Source organism: Oryctolagus cuniculus, chromosome 6, assembly GCF_964237555.1.
Source record: "Oryctolagus cuniculus chromosome 6, mOryCun1.1, whole genome shotgun sequence".
NCBI lineage: Eukaryota > Metazoa > Chordata > Mammalia > Lagomorpha > Leporidae > Oryctolagus > Oryctolagus cuniculus.
This window is the reverse complement of record NC_091437.1, coordinates 100,723,945-100,734,254: the sequence shown is the minus strand read 5'-3', so window position 1 is coordinate 100,734,254 and position 10,310 is coordinate 100,723,945.

Below are 10,310 nucleotides of genomic sequence, written 5' to 3'. Positions count from 1 at the left end.
GTCCTTGGGCCCTGTACCTGCATGGGAGACCAGGGGAAGCAACTGGCTCCTGGCTTCGGATCAGTACGGTGCGCTGGCCGGAGCGTACCGACTGCAGCGGCCATTGCGGGGTGAACCAACGGAAAAGGAAGACCTTTCTCTCTGTCTCTCTCTGTCACTGTCCACTCTGCCTGTCAAAAAAGAAAAAAGAAAGAAAATATTCATTTTAAGCCTAAGTGATCTTTGTAAGAATACTGTGTGAGTTACTAATACCTACAAAACCAACTATCTCAAGAATTTATGGCTACTAAAATGAATTAGTGTATATTTCTAAGTTTTTAGTATATACAAGGGATGTTTGTAGGTAAATAAAAGCTATGTACTAAGAATATTATCTAAGTTAATTATAAAACTCAATGTTGAAGCATATTTTGTTAGTTATTCTTTTTGGTATTAACTAGAATGTGTTTATTTATATCCAGTGTCGCCATGTGATATATTTTAAACATTAATGTATCTACGTTCTACTTGTTATTCATCTTAATCATCATACAATATTATTTTGGATGTCCTTTATTCTATAATGACTTGGAGTTCCTACACGTGGTTCAGTCTTGCTAATATAAATTCTTTTTAATCTTTAGTTAACTGGGGTGGACACTGTGGTGCAGCAGGTCAAGCTACCACTTGGGGTGTATCTCATATCAGAGTTCCAGCTACTTCATGCTTCTGATCCAGTTTTGTGCCAGTGTACCTGGGAGGCAGCAGATGGCGGCTTCTTCAAAAAGCACAGTTCACTAGAATACAGAGAAGAACAATTTCAGGTGTTAATAAGGTGAAAGGTTTGGCTTGGCCTAGCGGCTCAGACATTGACACAGACTGTGGATCTCTCCATGCCTGTGTCAGCTCTGTTCTCAGGCAGGACCACATGATACAGGAGCAACAAGCAGACCTAGCTGATTGTCCTTAGTCCATCTCTACAAGAAAAAAAAGAAAAATGTTTTGGAATAGTTTTTCAAGCTAATTCTGCTTTTCCAAAATAGTTAAAAACAAAAGTGCAGATTTTTTCTCATGTTTCCATCACAAAACATTTACTTTGGCCACAGTTTGAAAATGCTTTCTTCCAGGCCTGAATCATAGCTCACCCTAGGATTCTACAGGCAGAATGTGCTCCAAATTAATCAGAAGGACTGAAAGTATAGGAAGTATCATCCCCCCAAGTCCTACCAAAATGCCCTTACTAGGGGAAAACTGAGGGAAAGCTGACAAAGCAAAATCTACAGATTCCACTCTAAGTCTCTTCTTGATTCACAATCCCCTGGGGTAATTTTATGCTCCTCCTAAGGATCAAAGTCCAGAATTCAGGATCACTGTCTGAGCCTTGAGCGAATACTCAGGGACGTTTAGGAAAACAGGCATGGTCCCATAAAATTACTGCCTCTGAATCATGCTACAAGGTGTTCCTGGTCCCTAACTTTTTGAATCCACTGTAAGATGCTCTAGGAATACCAATGTTCTGCTGAAATGAAAAGTACAGAAATTATGGTAGAAGAAGTTATGATTATAACAAAAGATAAAAGTTCGGGGCACATAATACCATACCTGTGTTTTCCAACTGGACTATTTAACTGACAAAACGTCATTATGTTTTCTATGGATAAATGAACATACTAGACTAATTAGAAATTATATTAAAGTATGAGTAATAAGCCATACCAAACATCTGAATACTGGTTCATAAATAGGGTGAATGGATCAGAAAATAGACTCAATAATTATATCAAATGTTTATGGAAATTCAGTTCAAATGAGGCAGGATTTTCAAATATATGTGGAAAGGATGGATTATTCAAAACACAGTGTTAGGGAAAACAGTCATCTGGAAAAACACAGTCTGATTCCTCCTTCTCTCAGTCCTCATACCAAAATAAATTTTAGGTTGATCCAACATTTGAACATAATAAATGAAAACTTGAAAGTGCTGGATGACAACACTAAAAATGTTTTAAAACATAAAAATGAAGTAAGAATTGCTCTAAACAAGACACATTATTTAGAAATCATTAAGGAAAAGATTTGACAAACAACACACAAATATAAAACAAAAAATGAAAAGAAAAATGACTGGAGACTGTTTTAAACCAATAAGGGAGTGCTAATTTTTAAAAGATTTATTTATTTATTTATTTTTATTTGAAATTCAGAGTTAGGTGGAGGAGGGTGGAGACAGATCTTCTATCTGCTGGTTCACTCCCTAAATGGCTGCAACAACTAGCACTGGGCCAGCTCGAAGCCAGGAGCCAGGAACTTCATCCGGGTCTTCATGTGGGTGGCAGGGGCCCAAGCACTTGGGCTATCTTCTGTTGTTTTTCCCAGGCCATTAGTAAGGAGCTGGACCAGAAGTGGAGCAGCCCAGACTTCAACTGGTGCCCACATGGGATGCCAGAGTCACAGGTGTTGAGTTTATCTGCTATGTCACAACACCAGCCCCAAATTTCTTAATTAGAGTAACACAATGTATAAAATTCACGTATATATGCACACATTCATAAACAGAGGTACACATATCTGTGATTGGAAATGCATACATGATCTGTTGAATTTGTAAAAGGAAACTAGGATTTGAGGTAATAATGACTTTCTTTTACTCATATATTCTCCAAACTTCATGTTTTTTTTTTTAATGTTGTCATGGGTTACATTACCTTTTCTGTACAAAAATAAACATTTGTAACCTTCTGTTTCCAAACATAATGGAATAGCTTGATTTGGACTAAGCCTGAAGCACAAAACAACTCTAAAAGATGGAAAATTTTATAAAACATATTTGAAGGTTTTGGAAATCAAGCAGTGTTGGCAGATCTAATCCTTGGGAGAAAGGAAGTGGCTAATGTGAGCTCCCATTCTTTCTGGCTTTTTCGCTGAAATAATTTTCCAAATTTCAGACCAAAAGGATAGAGCCTAAGCAGGAAGTACAAGTCTTAAGGTGGTGGGAAGACTGAGGTCAGATCGGGGGCTGCTCCACTGTTGGAGATTTAGAGGACAAGAAACAGGCAAGGAGAAAGCCATAGAGACAGAGCCCAAAAATCGGTACACAAACTGCCCCAGGATGACTGGCCAACTCCTAAGCTGCATTCACAGGTTAAGACTAAGAAAGTGTACAAATAAAAAACACTTAGTGGAGTCAGCATCTGGAATGTCAAACCAATAAAGCAAGAGATGGCAGCAGACACACAATTGTTGGTAGGGAAGCTGGAGTTCAGGTCCTGCAAAGGTGGATGACATTGGTGAGTCCTCAAGGCTTTACTTTCATATCCCAGGAGGACTATGGTCTACTAATAGAGGGCACACCTTTAGAATAAATACAAGAACAAAATAATGAGTCCTAATAAAGACTAAACTCAGTCGTTTATAGGACCAACGTGATCCATTGACGCTCTGTTTTCCAGCAGGAAATTAAAGCCATCTGGAGGAAGATACCATCATTTAAAATTCCTGCAATTTTCCATCCAATCCAACCATAAAAGGCATACAAAAAGAAATGACAAAAAATCAAAAACAAAAATTAAAGAGAAAGAGGTAAGTTATATATGAGTTAATTACCAGCTTGTTATCATTCAGCTGCCAAAAATTAATGATAAGAATATTTAAGAGCACCCAAAGGGCCGGCACCGCAGCTCACTAGGCTAATCCTCCACCTTGCGGCACCGGCACCCTGGGTTCTAGTCCCGGTCGGGGTGCCGGATTCTGTCCCGGTTGCCCCTCTTCCAGGCCAGCTCTCTGCTGTGGCCAGGGAGTGCAGTGGAGGATGGCCCAGGTCCTTGGGCCCTGCACCCCATGGGAAACCAGGAGAAGCACCTGGCTCCTGCCTTCGGATCAGCGCGGTGCGCTGGCCGCAGCGCGCTGGCCGCGGCGGCCATTGGAGGGTGAACCAACGGCAAAAAGGAAGACCTTTCTCTCTGTCTCTCTCTCTCACGGTCCACTCTGTCTGTCAAAAAAAAAAAAAAAAAAAGAGCACCCAAAGAACATGACAGTTGGCTTTCAAAGAAGCAAGAGCAGGAAGCAGGAATTATAGCTGAATGGTAACCATTACCATGGAAGACAGAGACAATGAAATATCTATCTAAAAAGTGATCATAAAAAATAAAAAACAAAACAAAAAAATTAACCTAGAATTCTCCATCTAGCAAAAACACTCTTCATAAGTGAAGCAGAAAAGATGTTTCAAATAAATAAAAACTGAGTAAATACAGCACCATTAAGCCTGCACTGCAAGAAATTATGAGAGTTCCTAAAGTTAAGTAAATACTCTACTATATGGAAATATAGAATTTTAGGAAATATACAATATTAGAAAAGGTAAATGAATATTGACTACTTCAAAAACAATGTTATTAATGTCTTCTAATGCATATCACAGATATAAGAGTAGAATTTATAAGAACACAGCCATAAAATACAGGAGTGTCTGGAGGTGCTTACATTGAGAAATGATGGCTGTCTTAATTTAATGTCAGCTGTAAGATATGAAAAATGCATATTAAAAGACTCCAAAAATTGCCACCATAAGGAAAATAGAGTGCATAGAGCTAAAGATTTAATGGGGAAGGACAAATACAGAATAATTAAATCCAAAACCAAATGGACAAATACGTACATGCATGGGCAAATGAAAAATATATACTAAATGCAGGGATTCGGTGGGTTTCAGAGTCCATAAAGGAATAACGTATAATCCTAAGGAGGCAGGAGCACACACGTAATGTATTGGGCAGTGCTTTAACAGGTTTGTATGCAGGGGAGTCCCTCACAACATGAGACTATGCACAAGCTAAAGCATGAAGCCAGCAACCAGAGGAAAGGAAGGCAAGGGAGTTTCTAGGGGACAGAAGGGTTGGATAAGGGGGGTAATGTGCTCAGCTGATGTCACTGAAGAGCCCAGTGGGGAGCTGTCTATCTGAGTATTGGGTGCTCTTCTACAGCACATGACTCCATCAGCACATTTGCTTAATATAAAAATACTGGGGCCAGCATTGTGGTGCAGTGGACTAAGCTGCATCTGCAGCATATTATATAAGTTCCAGTTCCAGGCCAGGCCACTCAGCTTTCCAGCCAGCTTCCTGCTTATGCATCAGGGAAAGCAGCAGAGGCATGCCCAAATGCTTGGGCCCTTGCCACCCAGGTGGAGGACACAGATGGAGCTTTGGGCCCCTGGGTTTGGCTTGGATACAAGCCTCTGCCATTGTGTTCATCTGGGGAGTGAACAAGCAAACAAGCAAATTGAAGAGTGCTTTTTCTCTCTCTCTCTGGCTTGCTCGCTCGCTCTCTCTCCCTCCCTCCCTCTCTCTTTTTCAAATAAAGAAATAAATCTTTAAAAAGAAGACAATAATATATTCATATCTGAATCCCTTAAAATATATAGACAGTGACAGGGTTGGTGTACCTTAGATTGGGTTGTTTAAATATCTAATGAGAGGCTAGCATTTCGGCTTAGCAGCCACCGACCTGCAATGCTAACATCCAATATGGATATCAGTTCATATCCAGGCTGCTCCACTTCCCATCGAGCTCCCTGCTAATGGCCTGGGAAAGCAGCAGAAAATGTCCCAAGTGCTTGGGCCCCTTCCAGCCATGTGGGAGACCTGGAAGAAGCTCCTGGCTCCTGACTTTACTCTTGCTTTACTTCCCAGCCCTGGCCAGCTGCCATCTGCAGAGTGTATCAGCAGATGGAAGAGTCTCCCTCTCTTTCTCTCTCCCGCCCTCTCCCTAAATATCTAATGAAAAAGATGCTATCTGTGGGAACTAATTAAATAAGAACAGACTCAGATTTCATATTCTGGCTCAAATATTTGTTTCCTGAATGATTCTGGGAAAGTTACTTTAACTCCTCTTTTTACTTATAAAATGAGCGTGAAGATCACATTCCCCTGCCTAGGTTATAGTATGGGTTGTGTGAGTTGATGTATAAATTACTTCCGACAGTGCCTGGCACATAATAAGAACTATGATATTCATCATGATACCTAAACTGCTTATACAATCACCAAATTTTGGTCCTTTTTGAAATTTGTGAGGACGCATTTAAAATATTCAGACATGAAGACTTTAAAACTTGATTTTAGTTCTCATTGTTGGCTTTTTTATCTCATGGAAATAAAAATATGACTGCAAATCCGAAGAAATTATTTCAGGTAAGTTACAACTCCATGTGACTTTGGAAAAGTCAGAACATTTTCAATGTTTTGCATCTGCAGCTGAGGAAATGAATGGTAGGTTAGAGAAACAATGAGATGTTTTATAACACACTATTAATCATTGAAAAATATACATTTATAGACACACTTACACTCAGATGCAATTAGATAGAAGTTATCCAACTATAGCTCTCAAAATATTCTAAAACTTTTATTTTGTTAGTCATTAAAATCATATCAAATTTATGGACAATTTCCAGCACATCTGTTCTGGATAATATTATCATAATTATTTCCTTCCATTGAACATTTCAACAGTGCCAAAGTACTAAGTCAAGAAGGAGCAAAACTCCTATTATTAAGCAGTTACAACAGCTTTCTATTATTTTTGTCCTCTAATGTATGATTAAGTGAAGCAAATTTCTTTAAGACTTCTGGTGGCATTCCTCAAGTTCCCATGAAGCTCTCTTGTACTTAACAAATTTGAATGAATGCTTACCTCTCAGCTAAGAGCAGATGCTTATTTTGGCTTATTTTGGTTACTACATGGACACTTTTTAAATTATTGACCTCTGTTTCCTCTAATTAGTGAAAAAAACCAATACAATCATTTCAACCCTACATAATAACTCTTCAATGAACTTTTCAAGTTTCAAACTTTGTGTATGTTTATGTTTTATATGATACACTATGCATAATTTAATAGGCTGCTAAAATGGGGATTTTACATGAGCTTCAAACTGGATGTTTATCAGTTGCTTCATACACAGAATTTTAAAAATATATTTGAGAACAATTCTCATAATTTTGAGATCTGTCACAAAGCAAAGATAGGAAACACTCAAAGTAAAGAAGAATCTGATTTTGTGAAGGTCTGCTTTTATTTTAATTTTTAAAAACATTTGTTTATTTATTTTGAAAGAGTTACACAGAGAGAGAGAGAGAGAGAGATCTTCCATCTGTTGATATACTCCCCAGATGGCTGCAATAGCCAGCGCTGGGCCATGCCAAAGCCAGGAGCCAGGAGCTTCCTTAGGTTCTCCCACATTGGTGGCAGGGTCCCAAAGCTTCCTCTGCTTTTCTCAGACCTTTAGCAGGGAGCTGGATCAGGGATCAGCTGTGAATGTACATGAACAGACACTCTTATAGGATTCTGGCATCACAGGCAGGGGCTCTATCTACAACACCACAACCACAACCCAAGGGGTGTGTTCAAAGAGTGATCATGCTGTGACCTCACAACACTCTATGGTGCTGAGTGGAAGCAGTGAGGCCCTGAATTCCAATAATAAGTCAGAGTGTGAGATGTGCGAGGTTTCTCATAGACACGTTGTAAGGAGAAATCTAAAGTTTTCTCTCTTGGAGGCAGAATCATCAAAAGGGACGAGGGAACCATGAAGCAAGAACTTGTAGCTGAGTTCCTGATTTTGAAATGAGAAAGCAGTCTTAACCTAAGTAGACAACACTGTTAAAAAAGAAGAAGAAGAAGATGCCCTAGAAATGGGAAGCTGTGAAGCTGCGTAGAGTACACACACAACATGACCCCTAGTTGGATCAGAAACAGCCAGTAGTGAGTAGGCTAAGACACAACTTGAAAGACCAGAGGCTGAGCACAGCTGTGAAGCCAGGAAGCCAGCAAGTGCTAACAGGAGCAAAGGACCAGTAAGGAAAAAGTCAGACCTTTGAATGAGGGCGTGTAACATGTAGGTGATTTTTAATACAAAATATTTTCTAATTTTTCTAAATTAAGTCCCTTCTTGCAACTTTAAAGTACCTTTTGACAGAATATTGAACAGAAAAATCATGAAGATTCCCCAGGTTTCCATCCAGAAAATTACCCAATGGGTGTACTTTATAGGTAAGATTGTAAAACAAAATTATGTCTCCAGTACGTAGCACGTTATGTTTGTTTAACAGGATTAGGCGTTTTCTTCTGTAAATTTATCACAGTTGTTTTTATTGTTAGCACTTGCCTAAATCAGTGTCTATCTCAAAGCTCCCTGCTTCTCTTTCACAAAGTGGACTTCTTCACAAGCATCAAGTCACTTAATTGGGAAAGGGAAATTCTGTGGAGGGTTCGGGTTACTTCTGTGCTTAGTGCTATTACAGCACTTAAGATACTCTGATACCCAGAACAGGGTCCAGCACCCACTGCCATCATGTGATTCATCGGCTTCCAAACCTATTTACCAAATCTTTTTTTTTTAAAGATTTATTTATTTATTTGAAAGAGTTACACAGAGAGAGGAGAGAGAGAGGAGAGAGAGAGAGAGAGAGAGAGAGACAGGTCTTCCATCTGCTGGTTCATTCCCCAGATGGCCGCAATGGCCGGAGCTGTGCTGATCCAAAGCCAGGAGCCAGGAGCTTCTTCAGGTCTCCCACGTGGGTACAGGGGCCCAAGGGCTTGGGCCATCTCCGACTGCTTTCCCAGGCCATAGCAGAGAGCTGGATCAGAAGAGGAGCAACTGGGACTCGAACCAACACCCACATGGGATGCCAGTGCTTCAGGCCGAGGCTTTAACCCGCTGAGCCATAGCACCAGCCCCCTAAATCTTAATTTTAGTTATTACACTGTTGTTGGAAAACTTCCAATTTATTTTAAAAATATTTCAAATTCTCAATCTTACCTATTTTTGAACATATTAATCAGTTATTTTAATATCTGTGTCTGATTATTCTATTAACCTGATCACCTCTGTGTCTGCCTATGTCTCTGTTTCTCTTCTTGTTGTTCCCTTTAATGACTGGTCATTTTTTCATTGAGTGCCAAGCATTGTATATGAATACTGGTGAGGTTTTGGATGATGTTATTTCTCCTTACAGAGGATTCACCTTATTTTGTAGCAAGCAACAGAAGGCAGACCACCTCAAATGAGTCACGCGCTGATCTGACTTAAGGATTTCTTACAACTTCTGTCAGTCTCAAATCAACCTCTGTTTCATTCTCCCACCAAGAATAGAGGCTTCCATAAGTCTCAGATTTTCCTAGGGCTCTCATTATTGGCAGGCTCTGACTGATGTTCGTCTCTCTGTCACTGTGATTGACAGAAACTCTCCTGTTCTTCTTGCTGACTATGCTTGGCTTCTTAGCATCTTGCCTTTCAGAATAAGAAGGAAATAACCCTGACTTTGTGCTTTTCCTCTCTCTGACACGTGTCCTCTCAGGTTCTTGCTGCCTTACCGCCTCTAATCTTGAATTTGTATGACCCTAATTCCTTGAGTTTTCCCAAAGCACCAATTATTTCTCTGCCTCTCAATACTAACCTTCTAACTTCCCAACTTTGTATCCAACACCAAAATCGGTGAGTGTTTGTTGGAAAGAGCAGCATGTATAAAGTCAGGCTTCCCTCTAGAATCTGGCCATTTAGGTCTTGGATGCCTCACCAGTTTTCACATGACTGCAAACAGGAACATTTTTATGATTTAAAAAAATGTTACATGACTATTCTCATTCTTGGTGTTTTGGTCTGTCATATGCTTTACTGTTAGATGCAGAAGAGGAAGTTCCAGACTGTCTTGAAGGGCAAATTGGGGTTTGTAAGTTGAAAAAGATGGCAGTGTATTATAGACAGAAGCACTTGGGCAATTACATCAGTCAAAAGTGAACAGTTATGTCTGTTGGGCATGGCATTTCAAGACCAGAGTCCACAGTAGATTGAAGAGAAATGAGATAAGAGGGGTGTTCTAGGTAGGAAATTACTGTGTGTATAGATTTTTAAGATGTATTTATTTTTTTGAAAGGCAGAGTTACAGAGAGTGGGGTTACAGAGGGAGAGACAGAAAGAGAGGAGAGGGGGAGTTTTCCATCTGCTCGTCATTCCCTCAATGACTGCAATGGTTAGCACTGGGATAGGCCAATGCCAGGAGCCTGGACCTCCATCCAGGTCTCCCACATGGGTGGAAGGAGCACAAGCACTTGTGCCGTATTCCGCTGTGTCCCGGGTGCATTAGAAGAGATCTGGATCAGAAGCAGAAGAACTAGAACTAAAATTGGTGCTCTTATTGGATATAGTTATCACAGACAGTGGCTTAACCTGCTGTGCCACAACACCAGCTACTGCATATATCTTTGAATTTTTGTCCTATAGATTTTGGGATGTCATTCATAGATTTTTGAATATAATATTACATAAAACA